We start from the raw sequence: 20992 nt of genomic DNA, 5'->3' as shown, positions 1-20992 counted from the left end.
TATTACTATTTTCTACCCTTCCTGGAAAAAGAGATGTCTTCAAATGTTTAAGATCATTCCAAAACCAAAGAAAGGGTGATCTGCTTTTTAAAAATCTGTTAACTTATGACATAATTATAGCAGCCTTTCCTGTGTACTAATATGATGCTATTTTCATATTTACCTTTCATAAATCCGTTGATACAGACATTATCATAAAATATTCATAGACTAATATATATGAACTTGTTATATTCTTTTCAACAAGAGCCCTTGTTTATTTAAACTTATTTTCATTTAACTCCTACAAAAGTAGATCATGTTTCCGTCCTACTGTCTACAGGACAGAATAAGGAAACTGCTTCACTACATTGCTTTTGCAGAGCTTCCACTTTAATTCCTTTTGCAATCTTCCCCAGTGCCTACTGGCAGTGACTGTTTTCAGTGCTGAAGTTTTATTTTTAATAATTTATACAGAACACTATAATCCATGTGCACTTAAACTATAATTCTACATGCATAAATAGCATAATTAAAAACTTCTCCTATGATTTATCAGAGATCACCAAACATTAATAGTATTTTTCATATATGGGGTAGTACAAACCTGTCAGTCATTATACTCGTATCTCAGTTATATTTTAGAAAAGATCCCTAGTTTTAGTGAACCAGTGATTATATGATTTTATAATTTTTATTAAGTATTTTACTTCAACAAAGCAGTAAACAGCAAAAGAGGCACCAATAATTACTTTTCAACCCTCTGACTAGAAGACTTGATAGAAGAAAAATACATTTACAATAACTGACCTTTATAATCAGAATAAGGTTTGCAGAATACTTAAAAGTCTAACCTCACAAGTCAGCATAGAATATCCTTAAATCCAAAGACATGTATTCAACAGAATTGATTTCCAGCTTCCCAGTTATTTTATTTACAGTTATAGCCTATCTATAATAAGCACTAGACCTTCATAACCACACAAACCCACCCTGTATGAAATCCCATTGTTACCTGAAAGACATTAGGTAACTCACAACCTTTCCAACTTCTGGATACAGATTAGGATAAAGTTAATAGCCCTCTCCTACTTCACAGGACTGCTGTGAAGATTGACCTTTTCTTACCATAACTTGCTTAAATCGATTATAGGCATCTTATTATTTCACTGACTTCACAGGTTTTAAAATGTTTTTAGGAAATCAAGAGTGAAGCAAAGTAAATTGTTAGTGAATGTTATACTCCTGTGATGCTTTGAATATTTATACTATTTGGAGAATAAAGATTACCCAATTTTCCTGAATTCAAAGTGGTTGATTAAAGCACTGTTTCAACTGAAACAGACAACTCTCATTTTTTATGATAAAAGATTGAATGGGTGTTTAAACCCAAATCTTCATTCATCCAAAAATTCAGTCTATGTAAAAATTTAGGAATGGCTTATGTTTCAGAGAGATTGGTTATAAATATTTAGTCCAAATTATCCAAGCAGTATGAAAAACATTTTCACCATCAAAGGCTCTGGTAAAAAGTTTAACTTATTGGTGCATCTGCATTATGGTAAATGGAGTTAACAGAAATGGTGGCTACCTAGCCTTTCATTCTTCTGAAACCCTAGAGAAGTTACAAATCTCATCATCAGAGGAAGGTTTTGGAACAGTATGTCCTTCAACTATAAGTAGCACTAAAAATAGCTCTTGAAAGGCATAATTTTGTATAATATTATTTCATGAAAAGAGAAGAAAAAATATATCTTTAATCCTGAACAAACCTCTTCAAAGTTTATGTTCTCAATAAACCTTTCACTGAGAACTGAGAGTATAACTTAGTAATGCAATAAATGCCCTAAAAATATATCAGATTTTTCACTTAATGCTTTTTACAGGCTTAAACCAACTGGAGTAAAAGGAAATCACCTTTTACAGTCTGACTCCTACAGGAAGAATGCCTTGCTGTTACGCTTTTTAAAGAAGGCATGGTGAATTTATCTCAACTTTGGTGAATCTTGGGCCATGATAAAAAGAAGAAAAATAGCAGAGCAGTTAACATTCCACAGAACTCTTTCTTCACGTTTATTTCCTTACAGATTGGACATGATCCAAGATAAGAAGAAAAGTGTAAAAAGGAACTTTTCTTAAAGGCAATATATAGTTTAGCACTCTATGTTGATATAGAAGAGATGTTTCCTCATCTCTTTTTGCCTTTATTTCTTTTTTTTCTCTTTCTTTTTTTTATTTTAAGTTCTAGGGTACATGTACACAACATGCAGGTTTGTTACATATGTATCCATGTGCCATGTTGGTGTGCTGCGCCCCTTAACTCATCATTTACATTAGGTATATCTCCTAATGCTATCCCTAAAAAATTATCTTGTAGACTAGACGTATTAAATGGTTAGGACTGCAGAAAATCACCAAAAATAATGCTCCCATTTATATCAAAATGAGAGAATATTCAGTTAGGTCGGAGGTCATGGGCTATTAAAGTTTAGTTCAAAGCAAATGAAAAATCTATTTGCTGGGCACTCTAATTTCAGCTTCTTTATCTTATGATATTGCATCTGGAATTCGAAAATATATGCTTTCATTATGAAAGAAAGATAAATGGCTTATGTCTAAAGCAAGAATTGGATTAAGACTGCTGAATAGTTGAGCATCCTTTACACAGGCCCTGTTCTCTAAGAAAGAAATGTCAGAATCCCTCTCAATGCTTTCCACTCCTACGAGGAGTTTCCTACCTGCCTTCTCTAACCCACAGTGTCTTCCCAACTGCACACTGAACCAACTACCTGGTGAATGATCTCATCTCTTCCCATTACACAGAAGACATGGCCAGCCAGGAGACGGAACCCTTGTTCTAAATACTGGGGGAAGATATACAAAGGGGAAGGAAACATATGGTTTACTACGTGCTAGCGATGTTTTTCACATGTGATCTCCCTTATACTACACACCCAGCCTGTGAGGTGATCATCATCATCCCACCTTGCAGATGAAGGAGCTGAGGTTCAGACAGGAGGAGCAACGTAGCCTCAGTCACACAGCAAGTGAGGCAGAGCCCATTACACGCCTCAAATGTTGGAGCTCTCTTCCCTGTATCATTCCATCTATAGGCTATATTTATAGCTTGTTTTTTTTTTTCTCATTATGAAAGTAAGACATGATGATTCTAGAGCACTCAGAAAATCCTGGAATGTATACAAAAAAAAAAAAACCATCTTATTAGTGTGTAATCTAGATATAATTTTTTTTTATCAATTAGATACATTAACTCCATGTATAGAGGTCCAAGAAAATTTATAAATTTAGTTCTTTGTATTTTTTAACCACTGAAAATTTTTTTTGTATTTTTTTTTTCCTGGAGACAGAGTTTCGCCCTTGTCACCCAGGCTGGAGTGCAATGGTGCGATTTTGGCTCACTACAATCTCTGCCTCCTGGGTTCAAGCAACTGTCCTGCCTCAGCCTTCCAAGTAGCTGGGATTACAAGTGCCTGCTGCCACACCCAGCTAATTTTTGTGTTTTTAGTAGATACAGGGTTTCACCATGTTGGCCAGGCTGGTCTCGAACTCCTGACTTCAGGTGATCCACCTGCCTCGACCTCTCAAAGTGCTGGGATTATAGGTGTGAGCCACTGTGTCCGGCCCGAATATGTTTTTATATAATAAAATTTCCTTTCAATACCTGAATTTTACTCAAGTCCATTTTGAGGTTATATTAGCTTTTCGTTTTCCCTTTTGTGAAGAGAAAAAATTTTTGACATCCATAAATGCTGTATCCTGTTGAGGGTGTAGACTTTTCTTTTACTTGGGCTGTTTACTTTGATTCTCACTTTGCCACTTAATATTCTCTTAGTAATGTAGCTAGTTTTACGAATCTCCTCCATATGCAAAAACATGGTTATAGGCATCTCATGTCAGGCCAAGGCCTAGTGATGCACTCAACTTTGTGACCATGATACTGTGAGGTGTCAGATGGAAATAAATAAATTTTACTTTACTGCACAGCACTCCTTTTAATGTTAATTAATAAAGTCTGCTGCACCCAGGACTTCCATTAAAAGAGGAGAAAACAAGACTTCAAAGTTAGGGAAAAAAGAGCTGGTGTCTATTGCATACCCATGAGGATAGCTGGAATGAAAGCAAGATAAAAAAATTTATATTTTCTTTTCTTTTTTTTTAAACAACAAATATTTATTATCTCATAGTTTCCAAGGATCAGGAATCTGGGAGAAGCTTAACTGGATAGTTCTGATTCAGGGACAAAGTTGCAGTCAAACTGATAGCCAGGGTTGTACTCATTTGAAGTTTGGGTCTGATGGATCCACTTCCAAGGTAATTCGTTCACATGGCTGTTGGCAAAAAAGGTCTTAGTTCCTCACCATGTGAGCCTCTCTCAAGGGCTGGGCACATGACATGTTGGTTGGCTTTGCCAGAGCCAGTGATCAGAGATAGAAGGAGCCAGAGCCCAAGACAGGAGATGCAATCTTTTATAACCTAACCTTGGAAGTAATGTGCAATAACTTCTGTCACATCCTATTGGTCACCAAGACCAATCCTGGGATGAAGAGAGAAGGGTGTGAAGACCAGATGGTGGGATTGCTGGGAGCCACCTTTGGGGCTGCTGGCCACACTGATGATTATAGAAGATAACTGGTTTTTTTTTTTTTTTTTTTTTTTTTTGGCAAATTGTGGTAATATAGATAAATAACTGAAAATTTGCCATTTTAATCATTTTAAGTGTACAATTCAGTGGCATTAATTACATTCATAATATTGTGCAACCATCACAGTATTTCCAAAACCCTGTCATCACCCTAAACAGAAACTCTACACAAATTAAGCAACATTTTTGTTATTAAAATAATGTGACAATATTAAAGATAATTTTGGGAAAGTAGAAAAATAATCACCCAAAATTCTACTACTGTATCACAACCATTTTCATCTTGTATATTACATTTCAGTAACAGCTAGTCCACAGACTTTTTATAGTAATATGTTAGTATATATATTTTTTATTAATCTTTTTTCAGGAAACATAGGGAGAATTTCCTATGTTTTTAAAATCTCCATACGTAATATCCTAACATTGTTGTGTAATATTCCACTGAGTTGCTGAATCATGATTTGTTAAACCTTTCCCCATTCCTTTAATCTTGGTTACGTTGATACCAAGTCTTTTTAAAAATTTTAAACTACAATAAAATAATGAGAATTTTGGGGCAACTCGGTTTTTACTTGGTTGATCTATTTCCTTGGGAGAAATACTAACAAGTGAAATTGGTAGGTTCAAAACATAATTCCTCAGGTTTCCTGTTGGAAGTAAAGGAAAATCCCAAACTCTGGCCTGCAGGGCCATTCCTTGGCTGGCCTCTGCTTTCACTCACCAGTCTCCTCTTCTCTTACTCTCCCCACATTCACTATACTCTCACCAACAAGCACTTTCATTCTTCAACAAATATGAACTGAGTGCCTTCTATGGGACAGGCTCTGTTGTAGGCGCTAAGGACATGGATTAAGAAAAAAGTAAAAATCCCAGCTTTCATATGCTTACAGCCTGCCAGTGCTCTTTTTCATCACATTGCTCTGTTTTATTGTCTTCATGTACTTAGCTTTCTTTGAGATTCTACTGTCTATTTTTTGTTTACTGTCCTCGCTACTCTAGAAGGTAAGTTCTATAAGAGCGGAAACAGCATTCCCAAACATCCAGAGCATCAAGATACTAAATTAAATTTCTTGAATGTTCCATGACATCTTTATGGCCGCTAACACGTTTCCATATTGTTTTTCACATTTACCAGTTTACAGGGACATCCGCAGTAAATGAATGGGCTCATTTTTCTATAACCTCACCAGTATTGGTGTTTATGAAGAAGTGGGTTGTGGATGTGGGGTTGGGTGCTAATGAAGGGTAGTTTGATGGAGAGCATACAAGGTACTGAAGCTATCTTTCGAGTTTTTGAAATATTGCATTAAAGTGTTATTTATCTTGATCGCTGAGATTTTTCTTCACACCACCTAAATTCTGAACCCAAGATGAGCACCTTACATGCCTCACTCTAGTCTCAGCCCTGTTTGGTATAAAAACGGCAAATGAGACAGGTACTTCCTAGATCTGCTCTTGAGACTACAAAATAACTGAAGACAGGAAAATAAAATTTGTAAAATAAACTTAGATGTTCCTACCAGGAAAACAATTTGAGAGTTGTTTTCGGGATTAAATGAGATGATACAGACAAAGCATTCTGGCATGCTGTGAGGCACAGACGTGTGCCGTGAACAAGTGTAGCCAGTGATACTTCATACTGCACTATTACCACTTCTCCCCCACCGCTACACTTGTAAAAAATTAAACTGACCTTACTAAATGGACTTAAAAGAGTCCCTTAGGACTGCAATATTCTTTCCCAAATTAGAGTACATCCCTGAAAATATTTTGGTAGGAGAAACCTCATTGAAGAATTTAAAATTAATGGGAAAAAACATGAAGTAAAGAGGATTGAGATCATGAGTGAACTCATATGAAAAAGGTCTCATAATTTTTATTTATTTTTACTTTTTTGTAAATTTATTTCAGGTGCAGGGGGTACATGTGCAGGTTTGTTACATGGGTAAATTGCATGTTGCTGAGGTTTGGAGTACGAATGATCCCATTACCCAGGTAGTTAGCATAGTAACCAACAGGTGCTTGTTCAACCCTTTTACCCCTCCCCCTCCTCCCAATAGTCCCCAGTGTCTATTGCTGCCATCTTTGTGTCCATGAATACTCAATGTTTAGCTCCCAGTTACAAGCGAGAACATTCAATATTTGGTTTTCTGTTCCTATGTTAATATACTTAACATTAATAGCCTCCAGCTGCATCCATGTTGCTGCAAAGGATGTGATTTCATTCTTTTTATGGCTGCACAGTATTCCATGATGTATATGTGCCACATTTTCTTTATGCAGTTCAACACTGATGGGCACCTAGGTTGATTCCATGTATTTGCTATTGTGAACAGTGCTACGATGAACATGTGAGTGCATATGCCACTTTGGTAATATGATTTATTTTCTTTTCTGATATATAAACTAATGGAATTGCCGAGTCAAATGGTAGTTCTGTTTTAAAATGCTTGCTAAAATAAGATAATGGTGAGGTACCTTAAGAACAAATATTTTCAATATTCTTTTAAATACCTTGAGATAGAAACATTCTCTTGATAGATATGCTTCAGAATCTGTCTCCAAATTTTAAGAAGATTTTGTAACTGTGTTTTGCTGTGTTACACACTGAAGTATACTACTCTCTTTGCCAATCTCCCCTTCAGGCCCACTCTGTTTGTCCTTTTTCTAAATGTTCAATGACTTCCTCATTTTATGGTCCACCATGATTGGTTCCTGTTTCTCTGGCCTATCTTAGTTTTATACATCTTGATTTCCTCCTGCCTAGTAGGCACCAGGATGCTGGCCTCAAGTCCAGATTGATCAACGCAACAGTGCAAAAGCATGCTTTCTACTTGGTCATCCTCATTCTTCTTTTCCCGTTCCCAATCCTTATGCTCGAATACTTCCAAATAGAGTGACACGCACACATCTGAACCAGCCCTCAGAGCTGCAGAGTATCAAACTGAAATCTGCTAGAATTCTGAGTAACTGTGATGTGTGTTTAGGGAGAAAATACTGCAAAGTCTTACACGGCAGGTGCTAAAGTTAGTATGCATAAAATTTTTGTTTGTCATTTTTGTTCTGCAGTTCAAGTCCTGGCAAATAATTTATTTACTCTGTGATGTATGCAACAAATATGAAAACATATTGGAGGAGGGATTTTCAAATAATTAGAACAAAAATTCATGTATTTCTTTCAACGGATATTCTTTCAAAAAGATCGTTTCCTTCTACATTAGAATGTGAATGTGTAATTTAAAGAGTGACTTTTAACAACAAATCTGCAGGATGTATTTCAACTCTATGTTATGAGGAAGAGTTAAGTAGTGGTACCTCGTGTTCTCCTTCTAGTTGCAAGTCCTTGCCTTTGACTTTTCATTTTCTCTCTCTATGCTTATCTGAATCTGCATTTGACTGAAATGCTATTATCAAACAGCCTAAAGTACTTCTGGAGTTTGCAATTGGCTGTTCCCAACACAGAAACAGTTGCTACATTGTAGAAACTTTAGTGAAACGATTTTTCTGCGATAATTCGCATGTTCATCAACAGAAAGGCTACCAATCTTAGAATGGCAGGGAACTTGCTTTGTGCATGGGAGCCCAGTCTTAAAGTTCATTACTAAAAAACACTGCTAAAAGCTTCATGGCCTCTATTTCTCTCTGTCATGCCCTGTGGTAAGAGGATGCCTAGGTTTTTCCAAGAGGCTGGTCAAATTATTCTTATAGTATGACTCCCAGCAGACCCTACATTCCTCTCTCATGTGGAGGAGGCTGTAGATCTGGGGGCACAGATGCTCCAAAGTGTAGTTTGATGGTGAGCATAAAATAGGCTGAGGCTATCTTTTACTGCAACTGAGCACAACCTTTGTTTCACAGTCCTTTATTCCTGACTTTAACTCTACATCTGGCTGTTTATATAAAATGATTTATAATGGAAAGGTGACATTTCATATCTGTGGCTTTAAGAAAACCCAAATTGGCATGATTGCTAGAGCTTTTTATCTTTTTGATCAGCATTTTCACCTTTATAACTGAAATAAAAGAAAGACAAATGAATAGGATTAAAACGCTGCACATTTAGTATCATCTGGGGTCCAACTACTTATAACTTCCAGGTACATGCAGGTTTTCGGGTATATCTCTAACATGAATCAGAAGCTGGTGGCAAAAAAAAACCAGTCTACTGATGTCTTAAAACAAACAATATCGGCATAATGTAGGAAACTGAAGACAGGCATTTGCAGATCATATGTAAAGATATGGAAGTGTTTAAAGAAATGAAAGAGAGAAAAAAAAACTCATCTGATTACTTGGGGGCTTAAAATAACTTCCTTCCTTCCTTCCTTCCTTCCTTCCTTCCTTCCTTCCTTCCTTCCTTCCTTCTTTCCTTCCCTCCCTCCTTCCTTCCTTCCTTCCTTCTCCCTTTCTCTTTTTCTTTGACAGGGTTTTGCTCTGTCACCCAGGCTAGAGTGCAATGGTATGATCTTGGCTCACTGCAACCTCTGCATTCCGGGCTCAAATGATCCCCCTGCCTCAGCCTCCCAAGTAGCTGGGACTACAGGCATATGCCACCATGCCTGGCTAATTTTTGTGTGTATATATATATATAATATATATATAATATATATTATATATATATAATATATATGTATATATATTATATATAATATATATGTATATATATTATATATAAATTATATATGTATATATATTATATATAATATATAAATTATATATATTATATATAATATATAAATTATATATAATATATGTATATATATTATATATAAATTATATACATGTGTGTATATAAATTATATATGTATATATGTATATATAATTTATATAACATATATGTATACACATATGTGTATACATAAATTATATATGTATATATAAAAATATATACATACATATTTATATAAATAAATAAAAAAATATATATATTTTTTACAGATAAATTTTTTACAGATAGGGTCTTGTCATGTCACCTAGTCTCATCCCAAACTCCTGGACTCAAGTGATCTGTCCACCTTGGCCTCTCAAAGTGCTGAGATTACAGGCTTAAGCCACCACACCTGGCGACAAGAACATTTTCAAAATAATATTGAGGTCATTTCAAAAAGGATGATACAAACCTAAGCTTTATTTGTAGTCAATGTAAACAGCTGCTCATACACACACACACACACAAACAAAACCAACTTAGTTAATGAGCTGGGTGTCAAGCTTCTATGTAGCCTGACACATTTTAGCACATTTACTAAGTTGTGTTTCTATATTTAGGAACACTAGATACAAACAGGTGACGAGTGACAGAGCTTAGACTGTGAAATGGCCAGCGCCTACAGAATCAGTGCTGCCGAAATGCCATGCTTTGAAACTCCATTCTGGATACCCAAGAGAGAGACATTCAATATTCAACAAAATCGAAGAATTTGAAAATGGAAAATCTCTCAGATGTTCTGAGAGAAAGCAAATCCTGGGGCAGAGTCATAGGATTCGGATTTAAGCCTATAGCTATATAATAAAGAAATAAGTGCAAAAATAAAAACTTGGGCAGGAGGTTTTTAGCTGAAAATCCTAATTCACCTCACAATATATTATGGTAAAACACTTGCTTTAAGCTGATCAGAAGTTATGTTCTATCTTGCACCACGCAATTTGGTAGTCTCTAGCCACATGTGGTTATTTAAATTTAAACTAATAAAAATTAAATGAAATTAAAAATTCAGTTCCTCAATTGCACTAGCCACATTTTAAATTACTCAATAGCCACACGTGGCTAGTGGTTACCATACTGGAAAGTGAAGATAGCGAACATTCTTGTCAATGCATAAAGATCTATTGGACAGTACTGCTCTATATCCTTAAAATATGTAATGCAGCTTCTAGAAATTTCTACATTCTCATAAAGGAATAGTGTAGTTCACACAATGGGAGGATTTGCCTCTTTAGATGAATGGTAGAGACTGGATTGAGAAAATCAATGAATGTGGCAACAGAGAAGGGGTCCTGATCAGGGACTCACCCCAAAGAAGTGCGAGGCAGGCAAAGGAAGGAGCCTAGCTTTAAGCCCAACGTCTACTCTGAACAGAAAATGTCCCTGTGGAAATGTTTTTCATTTTCTTGGGAAAAATAAAAGGCACTAGAATTTTTTGGCAGTCACAAGCTAAAAGCAAAGGATGTGAGATAGCAGAATTCTAAGATAGGAAGGTAAAGTCTTACTTGACTACCAAATAAAATTAGAACTATAGGTACAGTTTGACTCAAATTCTACACTTCAGTAAAGGGTGACAAGAAATGAGAGCCAAATGAAAAAAATTCCATTTGTATTTATCTTTATAAATATAATGATGTGCTTAGTCCCATTTGGTGGCAAAGGCATGGAGCCTGGTGTAATCCCCAAGTAGCCTCCAAGGTAGGCTGAGCCAATTCATAAAAAATATTCATCATCCAAACAGACACCTAACGTGGCAGAGAGGGACAGACAAAGCGTGGGGCAGCTCTGGCTTCTCTAACAGAGACATTTTACTTGTTTTGCTATCGGAAAATATATATATAGCTGCTTATCTCATATTTTACGGAGATAAACAGTTGCCTGTTTTTTTTTCCCCTCAGAGCATGCTGCCCTCTACCGGCCACATGGATATACACATATGTGAAGATGCATAAATAGGGTTCAGTTATATCCAAATAGGATCATTAGTAAAGGTAAGATGAAAAAGAGGGGAGGAGGTTGGGTATATCTGCGTGTCTAAAAGGCTTTAGAATCAAGATGAGAAGCAATCAACATTTATAAGCCTCTAATAAACTTTACCTCTTCAGCCGACAGACATATAAGAAATTATAAATAGTAATATAGTCCTATCATGCCGTTTTCCCTGAGAAACTTAAAAGTATGTCGACAGTCATTTTTTCTTTGTTTTAACTAGGGAGGAGAGGCTGGGGAAGAAAGAGAAGGAAGAATGGTTGACGTGGTTTGATGCCTTTTCCTAACATCTCCAAAGTACATCAGTTTTGATCTAAAACTTAATATATTAAAACTCAGTTCTAAATTAGCAAATAAAAGCCAAAGCATTTAAAGAAGTACACATAATTTTATCCCTAAGAGTTTAATCTTTTAAGCCCTGGCTTCAGTGAAGTAGTTAAAATCTGGCCTAAGAAATGAGAACTACCCTTCATCTTTACTTCAAATCGATTCTTTTGCAATAGTTGTGCCATAAACACACACTCACACACACACACATGCACACTCACAGCTGGTATGTTTATTGGTTTAGTCACTAAAGGATTTAGCTGGACAAACATCACAAAGATGATGGCTGATTTAATTGAATTTATGATCAAATGTTTTCTATTGCAGGAAGAGTGGGAAATCACTTATGGGGAGATTTGAATAATTTAAGGGAAGTTCTCTATTTGGCATTATGTTTGTATATCAAGTCTTGAGGGATTAAATACAGCTGAGGACTAGCAGAGAATTCACATAGAGATACACAAAGATATGCTGTATAACAATATAATGAGGGCCAGAATATTGATCCCTTTAATATTTCTATTCATTTGTCTCATTTATAGTCTGAGTAATAATAACCACACACACACACATATATATAAACTCTATGAGACTTCCATTGTAAACCAATACTAGATTTTTCTGAAATCCCAAAGATGTTGAAATGATTTTAAAATATTCTTTCAGAGAAGACAGAAAAATAATTGTGTTGGGAGTTGTGTATATGTGTGTTTAAGGCTTTTCAGTGCATTTTTGTTGTTGTTAAAGACATAATGAAATTTGTTGTTAAAGTCAATGTCACTGCCATGATGGAAATAACCGTTTAACATGGGATCTGTGCCTTAGGGTATGGATGTGGCTCAGTGTCTAAAAGAAAAAGGCCAGTTACTTTCAGAATCCCCTTCCCATTTTCCTCACCACAACAGATATGGCATGGCCATGCTCCCAGCCTTTATTCATTGTGTTTTGAGAGATAATTCATCTACCTTCCCCCTTTAAATGCTGTGAACAGCAAGGATAATTACTTTTAGTCTCACCTGTGAAATGACTGGGCCAAATGGATGCCCAGATCCCACACATCTGGCTTAGGGTTATCCATCAGTTTGTGTACAGGTTATATTACAAGAAAAGGTCTAATAGACATTTGAACTTGGTAACAGTGATCTGTCTATGGGTTTCTTTCAATCTAATTTGGAAAACTGTCTAATAAAATGTGTTTCAAGACTAAGAACAAATCACAGTATTGCATTAATTATGTACAATGCTATTTGTTAACACACCACTCTTAGGAAGAAACTGTTGAGGAAGGGGAAATCTTGTTTTTACACAACAAGCATTAAAAAAAAAAAAAGTTTTGGTGACCAAGCAGTTCAGCATGTGCCCCTAAGAAGGTAAAAAGCATATTCCAGAAGATGTCTGGGGACTCTATGTAGGAATGGTATCCATGTTCAAGAGTAATTGCTTATTTGGAGCTGAATGAAACGCTCTCACTGGGAGGTAGGACAGGGAGCACTGAAAAAGAGAAGGGAGGTAAACTAATATTTGCCAAAGGACTGTGTTTAGTAAGGTACCCAGTAATTTATACCCTTACCTTACTTAAAGATTAAACAATAATCCTGCCAAGAGGTTATACAAATTGAAAAGCTGAGGCTCAGAGAGGTTAATGAGCTTCCTGAATATTACACAGCTCAGTAGTGGAACTAGGGATGAACCTGGTTCCTATGCTACCAAAGATGATGCTGGCTCCAACCATTTAATTGCTATTTGTGTCAATAATTAGCTTGTGCAACCTTCCTTCCTCTCTTCTGTTTTTTTCTTTGCTATGTCAATACTATTTATTGATGGTATATTCTTAGGTCAGTAAGACCATTATGTACACAACATGTTAGATGCAGGTGTTAATAAGAATACTCTAGGAGCTCTATCCTCACAATGAATAGAAATTGAGCCCCAGTATTATAAAGTCTCCCCAAATGATGAGACGGATATATTGTTTCATGAAAATCAAAGTAGAAGGTGGAATGGGTAACAGTGGATACTAGGGATGACATTGTTGTTAAAATCATCTCTTTCTTAGCTAGGGATGGTGGTAGGTACTTATAGTCCCAGCTACTTGGGAGGCTGAGGTGGGAGGATTGCTTGAGCCCTGGAGGTCAAGGCTGTAGTGAGCCATGATCATGCCACTGCAGCCTGGGCAATAAAGCTGCAAAAAAACAAAACAAAAACGCTAAAAGCGAACAGTGTCTTTCTCCAGTGACTTCTTACATTCATCTTTATTTTGAGGCTGAACATTCACTAAATTTGTAAATATTTTCTTAATCAAATGAAAATGATATCAATAAATTTGAGGAAAGGTATCACATATCATGTTTCTTTTACATAAGGAGAGGTAAAAATGATTGCATTTCTGTTCATGCTTCACTTTGTAAAATGTGGTAGTTTTCAATGTCCTAAAACTTAAGAATTAAGATATATACATATATATATATATATACACACACACCCACAGGGGCCCAGTGAGGAAGACCTGGATCAGCTCTTTATTTGGAAGGCTTATTTAGAAAATGGAGCCCCTCTCAATAGCATCTCATATGTGATGAACAAGAAGCTGAGCCTTTACGGTGTTTTCTGAGTAGAGTTAGGGGAGATCAAGGAGATCGGGAACAACAGCAGAGAGGTGAATTCTTAAGGGAGTTCAAAAAGGGTAGAGAGCTGTGTGTCTAACCCCTAACAGTTCCCAACAGAAAAGAGAGAGAGACAACACAAGAAGGAGAAAGGAATAGAGACACTTGCAACAGGCTGCGCCCCTCAGGAGGGAACAGCGTGGCTTCTGGAGGGGAGGAGGCAGGGAAAGGAATGTCTGCTTGATGTTCTTTGATATTTCCACTATTCCCCCTGCAGATTTATTATGCTTATTGGGTACTCCAGAGCTATTATACTCAGGGTGTTTACAAATAAAAGATAGGGGTGAGAAGCAAAAATAAAAAGCAAGATCTCTGGACACTTGAGTGCAAAATGCAATGACTCTTTAGTGTAGTGTTTCCAAAGCAGCAGACATCCACATTTGTATTACACTGACGAGCATTTAAATGATCTAGAATTGTGTCACCCAATATGGCAGCCACCAACCACATGTGGCCCTTAACTCTTATTAATTACATTTAAATATAGTAAAAAAATTCAGTTCCTAAATCACAGTAGTCACATTTTAAGTGCCCTGGAACCACAGAGGCCTAATGGCTACTGCATTTGTCAGCACAGACCTAGAAATGTCGGGCCAAACTTTCAGTTACCTCAGAGGCCAGCGGCCTTCTTGAGCATAATCTCTTTTTCCTCTGTGCTAGAGATAAAAACTGATTTCTTCCTTATACATAATTTTAAAGATACCGGTTGTGAACCAGGCAACTTGAAGTCAGAAGCCTATGCCTGTTACCTGATGGGTCAGAGACCAGGCAAAATAGACGGTGTCTGACCTGGCTAGGACTGGATTTGCTCCCCTGTGCTCTGCTTCACTCCATGACTCCGGATTGAATGGGAAACTCTAGTACCCACTTCTGATAAGCAAAATGGCCCCCAAAGATGTCCACCTGTTAACCCCTGAAGCTGGTGAACAGGTAACTTTTCACAGCAAAAGGGACTGTACAGAGAGAGTAACCTGGATTAACCAGGTGGGCCCAATCTAATTACATGAACCTTCAGAAGCAGAGAACTTTCTCCTGCTGGAGGCAGAGGAAATGGGGCAGACAGGAAGTCAGAGAGATCAGAAGCTTGTTTGATGGAGAAGGTAGCTATGTGATGAAGCATGCAGGAGGCATTGAGCGGGTGGAGACAGCGAGCAAGGAAGTGAGACCTCAGCCATACCCCACAAGGAACTGAATTCTGCCAACAACCTGCATGAGCATGGGAGTAAATTCTCCCCGAAAGCCTCTAGATAAAACCCCAAGTTGGTCAACATCTTGATTTTGGCCTTGTGAGACCCAGAGAAAAGAAATCAGCTCAGCTCTTCCAGACTTCTGCCTGACAATACTGTAAGGTAACATGTTTGTACTATTCTACACCAATAAATGTGTGGTAATTTGTTATGGCAGTCACAGAATACAAACACCCATGGCATATTTGGGAGAACAGAGGAACTCCTACAGTTTATACTTCTAGAATCTGTTTGGAGAAGACTTCGAGAAAGCCTAATTCCATCTCCTCCTTTCAGGGAAATGAGCAGCCCGGCTGCCTCTAGAAGCTCTGTGCCACTTCAGAAGTAGGGTTGGGTTTTATTCCTTAATGAGCTGGATGGCAGGAGGAAGGTATTAGCCGCATCGTAAGCATGCACTTTTGGATGAGGAGTCCAACACGTAATCTGAAAGGATGAAAAGCAATGGCTGTTGCCAACTCCCAAGCCTGGCACATACTGCCAATTAGTAAGAGAGAAGATGGGTATTTTCTGTCTATCAGAAGGGGATCAAAAAACGCGTGCCCAACAGATAACAAATAGCATGGGGCCTGCCCTTGGCCATCACCAGGGGTTATTAATGACACTGAATTCTTTGCTACAAAAAAAGAGACATGGATAAGAAATCTGGCAATGACACAAAATGACAGGGCTTAACCTCTTGGGGGCAGTGGGAGCTGTGTGGAAGAGGTGACAAACCTCACTGGTAGGGTGTGAGTGGGTAGCAGGCAGGCCTGTCATCTCTGGCACTTAGACTGTCACAAAGCCAGCCTTTTTCCCATGGTGCATTACCCAGCAGTGGGCAGGAGAGGCCCAAGTTGGTGGTGTGGGCAGTCAGCCAGCTGCAAACACTGTTTTCCCCAGGACAGAGGAAGTCAGGCTTCTGTTCTTTCCCAGCTCTCCTGGCTGCATGAAATCTAGATGGGGAATGACATCAGGTCCCAGAAGAGATATCCCCACCCATGGCTGCAGCGAGAACAAAATAAAATTAGATATTGATAAGCTCCCATGAATATGGGGTTTTAAAATGGATAATATTCCCTTCATAAGATTCACTGGAGTACATATATTCCTAGTTGTTATTTTCAATTGTGCTGATCATTTGATCTCATAAGCCTGTTTTTAATTTTAGGCTATAAAATCAAGATGATAATATCTGCCCTACCTCAAAAGACTGCCATAAGCATATGTGGGGATGTGACAATATACATTGCAAGAGGCTAACTGTTAGTTCCATCACAACTATATCTGTGGAGATGAGTTGCATGTCAGGCCTTTGACTATGTCCGTTTCATATGCTTTCACGTTTATGCTGTTGCCACTGCTAGTGATCAGGGCTAGGCCTTTGGCAAATTTACCATCTTCCACTCAGATAGTTTTCTCTTTGTCCTCCTGGCACCTGCTTGCAACCTGAATCTTTGGACAGATCTTTATTGTCTTTTCCAAGGCTCTCTAGGACTCCCACCAGGGCCTGGAAAGCATCTCCTATTTTAGGTCCTCCTCTTTTTCCTTTCAAGAATCCTATCTGCAATTTCCTAGAAAAGCTGCTTTCTATTAGATGGCAAGGGGTTTAGGGGGTTTTGATAAACATCATATCTACATAATGCTTTTAGTAACTGAACTAATGATTCATTCTTATGAAAACAAATGTCTCCAGAAATTGCTATGAACTGCAACTTCCAAGCAAGCAGGTGAGCCTTTGGGGGCCTCCAAACAATACTATGTATGGCAGTGCAGGGTCAGGACAAGAGACCTGCTTGGATTGGACTGTCTGCATATTGAAAACAGTACATTTTCAAGGGTATGGCATGTGGTGAAGAACTACACCTCATGCAGTGTTCTAATGCTGAACTCAAATCCATAGAGCTGGGCAGTGGACAGCTGCAGCTCACCCTTTGAGTTATAAGACTGGAATTCCAAAAGGTCTGCTTTAGTGTCTGCTTTAGAGTTTATCCATCCAATAAACCCATCTCTCAAACATTTAATAGTGATGTATAGAATAATTTCTTTGAAAATATTATAAGAAGAAGTCTCCAGGCACTAAATAAATTAAAATTGTTACTTTGAAGTAAATAGAATTATAACAAAAATGATCAACAATGGAAAAAAATGTGAAAGTGGGGAAAGATGATTTAAGAACTCACTCAACTCAACTGCTCCTCCTAGTGCAATAACAGTGTTCTTACCTTCCTCTCACATTTTTAAACAGGGAAAGACATTTACAACTCTAGCTTACTTTGCAATATATTATTATGTTAGAAAATTTTAGATCGACTTAGAACATTAGGGAGAATGGAAAACAGGGTCTTTCAGTTTGTTGCGAATTCTCTGACTTAAATCTTAATGGTACACATCAGCTATAATGACAAGAAAAATACAATAGAGCACCACCAACATAAATACAGAGTGAAAGTTACGTTATTCCTCCGAATATTATTTTAAATACATTATGTTTTATGCATATGTAACTCAACTATCTAGCAAGTCACCTTTAAAATATGTCTTGGAAGTTAAACATCAAGTCAGATAAAATACTCAAGGAAAGTTCAAGAACACAAAGTTAGGAAACATTTCTAAATCTTTTAAATTCAGGTTGGAGACTCTGCTGGTACATTCAATTGTAGCAGGTAAGATTTTTCTTCTCTATTTTTGTGTTTCCAGAAAGGTACCTTTGTTTAAATGTCTCTGTATTTACTACACAATTTAGAATACCAATTTTTATAAGTTCTTAGGAGAAATCCAGTTTTACTTAACTAAGAGAGGATAAGCAGAACCATAACATGTGTGGAAACAAGCAGGAAAAGGTTAACCTGTGCCTATTCAAGTCTGTAGACGTGCTTCTTGTTACCAGCCACAAGCGGTCTTTTCCAGATCTGTCTTCTGTGACTTAGTGGTTTATCCTTAGTTCTCTTTTTGATACTTTCAAACCTCCGAAATCATTCAGCTGTTTAAAAGTTCCAAAACAAGCAAATGTGTTCCTGGAATCTTCCCCTTAACTTTGCTGGAGAGCATACATTAAGGCTTCTTCTCCAGCCAAAATAATAAAAGATCTTTTAAGTGGCTAAAATTCTTGGTTGATTGCACATACATGCCAATGTCAGACAACTATAAATAGAGAGATTTGGAAGAGAAATAGGGAGAGTATAACTGCAATGAAATAAAATAGAATGGTTTGAAGGCAGTCAGAAAACAGTACATGTTTTTATAAAATTAAGATTTGTCTCCCTTTAATCCACAATCCCCTTTATGGAGGAAGAGCCCACATGGATTATGCACTTCTAGTATGAGGGAATAAAAGGACTTTCCTTTCTTTTTAATATATATTTATTATTCTCAATCGCATAATTAAGATTTCTTCTTTCTATTATTCTTTTGAATTTGGATATCTGTTGGATCTTATATTTTCTCCCATTGCTGCTTTGTTTACCCAGAACAATAAAAATATCTTTCAAAGGATGAAATTATGCCCATGGTTGCTGACATAAATGAAGTCAGCAGGGAATTGCCTAGGTGTTACTTAGGGCAGAGTTGGCCCCAAAATAAACTGGGTCTTTTGTTATAGCTATTCAAATAAACTTAAGGATTCATTTCTCAAGAAATTCCTACTCTCTTAGGCAGGTTAACATCTCCACTAGCTTCAATACCTAGGTTAATACATATTTTTAAAAGCATTGTTACTTAATTTTGAACAGTGACCTACTTTTTTATATTAACCCACCTATCTTATATTAACCCATCTAAACTGAATTCAAATTAGTTCTTGCAAATTAGTTCAATTTATTTTAAACCTATTACCACTGTACAAGAGAATTTAACAGTTGCTTCAGTTTAGTAATTGTGCTATAGACAAGCAAATTAGTTGGAAATGGAGAAAACCATCACTCGCGTAATAGTCTTTTAATGTAGTTCTTTTGAATTCTGATCTCACTCCTTAAGTGAAAGATGCTGAAATGCTGATGATGGTTGCAAGGACCATTTGGAGGAAGAATCAATAATATAATTAACGTCTCTGCATCTTAGTTCTCTTTAAATTGCCTTGGTTTGAATTGGCTAGAGGCTACAGCTTGGCTCTAAAGATTCAGCACTTAATACTGGAATACCAGAAAGTAGCATTTTAATATTTTTAGTAATGATTTTATTACTTAGTGTTTCTGAAATAAACCCTTAAGGCAAAACTTACAAGGACTTAAAAATAGCATCGTTCTAAACAAGCCATGTTCATAATTTAAAAATCTTACCTCAAGCTCAGCTTTTATCATTTTCCTTAAAATATTTAAAAAGTGGGACTAATGGTGGGACTCAGTTTGTTAAATGCCTTTGAATTAATTCTAATGATAAATTCTGTAATTCTGTAATTCTAATTACCTATTCTCCAGAAATGCTGCTATGCTACAGTATGATAGTTTCAGATTTTCCTGTTACTTTAAATGTAGGTTTAGAGATTCAATGGCTTTATCAAGAATTGTTTCATAAAGTGGTTATCTGGTTGGAAGGAATGATGTCTTATTCCTATGAGAGGAATGTGTTTGATCATTTAATTAAGGTAGGAACTGTATACTGTATATATTATCTGGTGTATAAAAGCACTTAATTAAAATATGTTAGACCAGTGATCAGGAAATGGGGAGGCAGAGAAGAGGAGCATGCACAGGAAGCTCCCAGGAGAGGGAATGCTTCCCAGGGGAGCCTTGAGGTTAAGAACTGGCTCTTCAAATGGCACATGCAAAGCCCCAGGTTAGACAAAAATGATTATACCTATGTGTTATTCGAGGTACAAATTTAATAAAAATAAATGGCCAAATCCCTAAAGTAAACTACCGCAGAATTTAATGTATTCATTTCATGAGTTCCTCGCCATTAGCTGTCCACTGTATCCACTGAGAGCACGGATTAGCAGCATTTTAATATGAAAAAGTTTTTTGTTATTTTTTTTCATAACTGGGAGTATCCAAAATTAAACATGTGATAACAGTGAAAAAATGTGAGTATAACACTAAATTCCAAGTAGACAAAATTTTATGACAAATTACAGTTTATTTAATCAAACCAGTTCCAGTTGTCTTTTCTCCAGCATAAACCTTGAAATGTGACACCCACAAGTAAACGGGAATGACTAAATTACTGTTTCCAACTTCCAATGATTTTCTAACACATTGGCTTGCAATAAAAGTCTCCTGAGTAACTACAAAATCCAGATCTTCAGATTTTATGAAATCTCAAAAACAACAAATAAAATGAAGTAAGGTCAGATGAGAGAACAGACATGAAATAAATGGAGAACACACACTTCAGTCATAAATGCATTTAGCTTCCCAATAAGGCGTAAGGGAAAAATATGCGAAGTGAAAAAATCTGAAAGATCAACTTTAGCTCAAAAGTTGTCACCAACATCATTTATATT

The 20992-nt window shown here is 36.8% G+C and overlaps 1 protein-coding gene across 17 annotated transcripts in view; it reads right to left on the bottom strand.

Annotated features, from left to right (window-relative positions):
* Positions 1-20992, bottom strand: part of CDK14 (cyclin dependent kinase 14) — a 640904-nt gene that overhangs the window by 103807 nt on the left and 516105 nt on the right. The window lies entirely within an intron of this gene.

The sequence above is a fragment of the Pan troglodytes genome, chromosome 6, assembly GCF_028858775.2.
Source record: "Pan troglodytes isolate AG18354 chromosome 6, NHGRI_mPanTro3-v2.0_pri, whole genome shotgun sequence".
Classification (NCBI taxonomy): Eukaryota; Metazoa; Chordata; class Mammalia; order Primates; family Hominidae; genus Pan; species Pan troglodytes.
The sequence above is the reverse complement of the archived record's forward strand: the minus strand, read 5'-3'. Positions and strand labels throughout refer to the sequence as shown.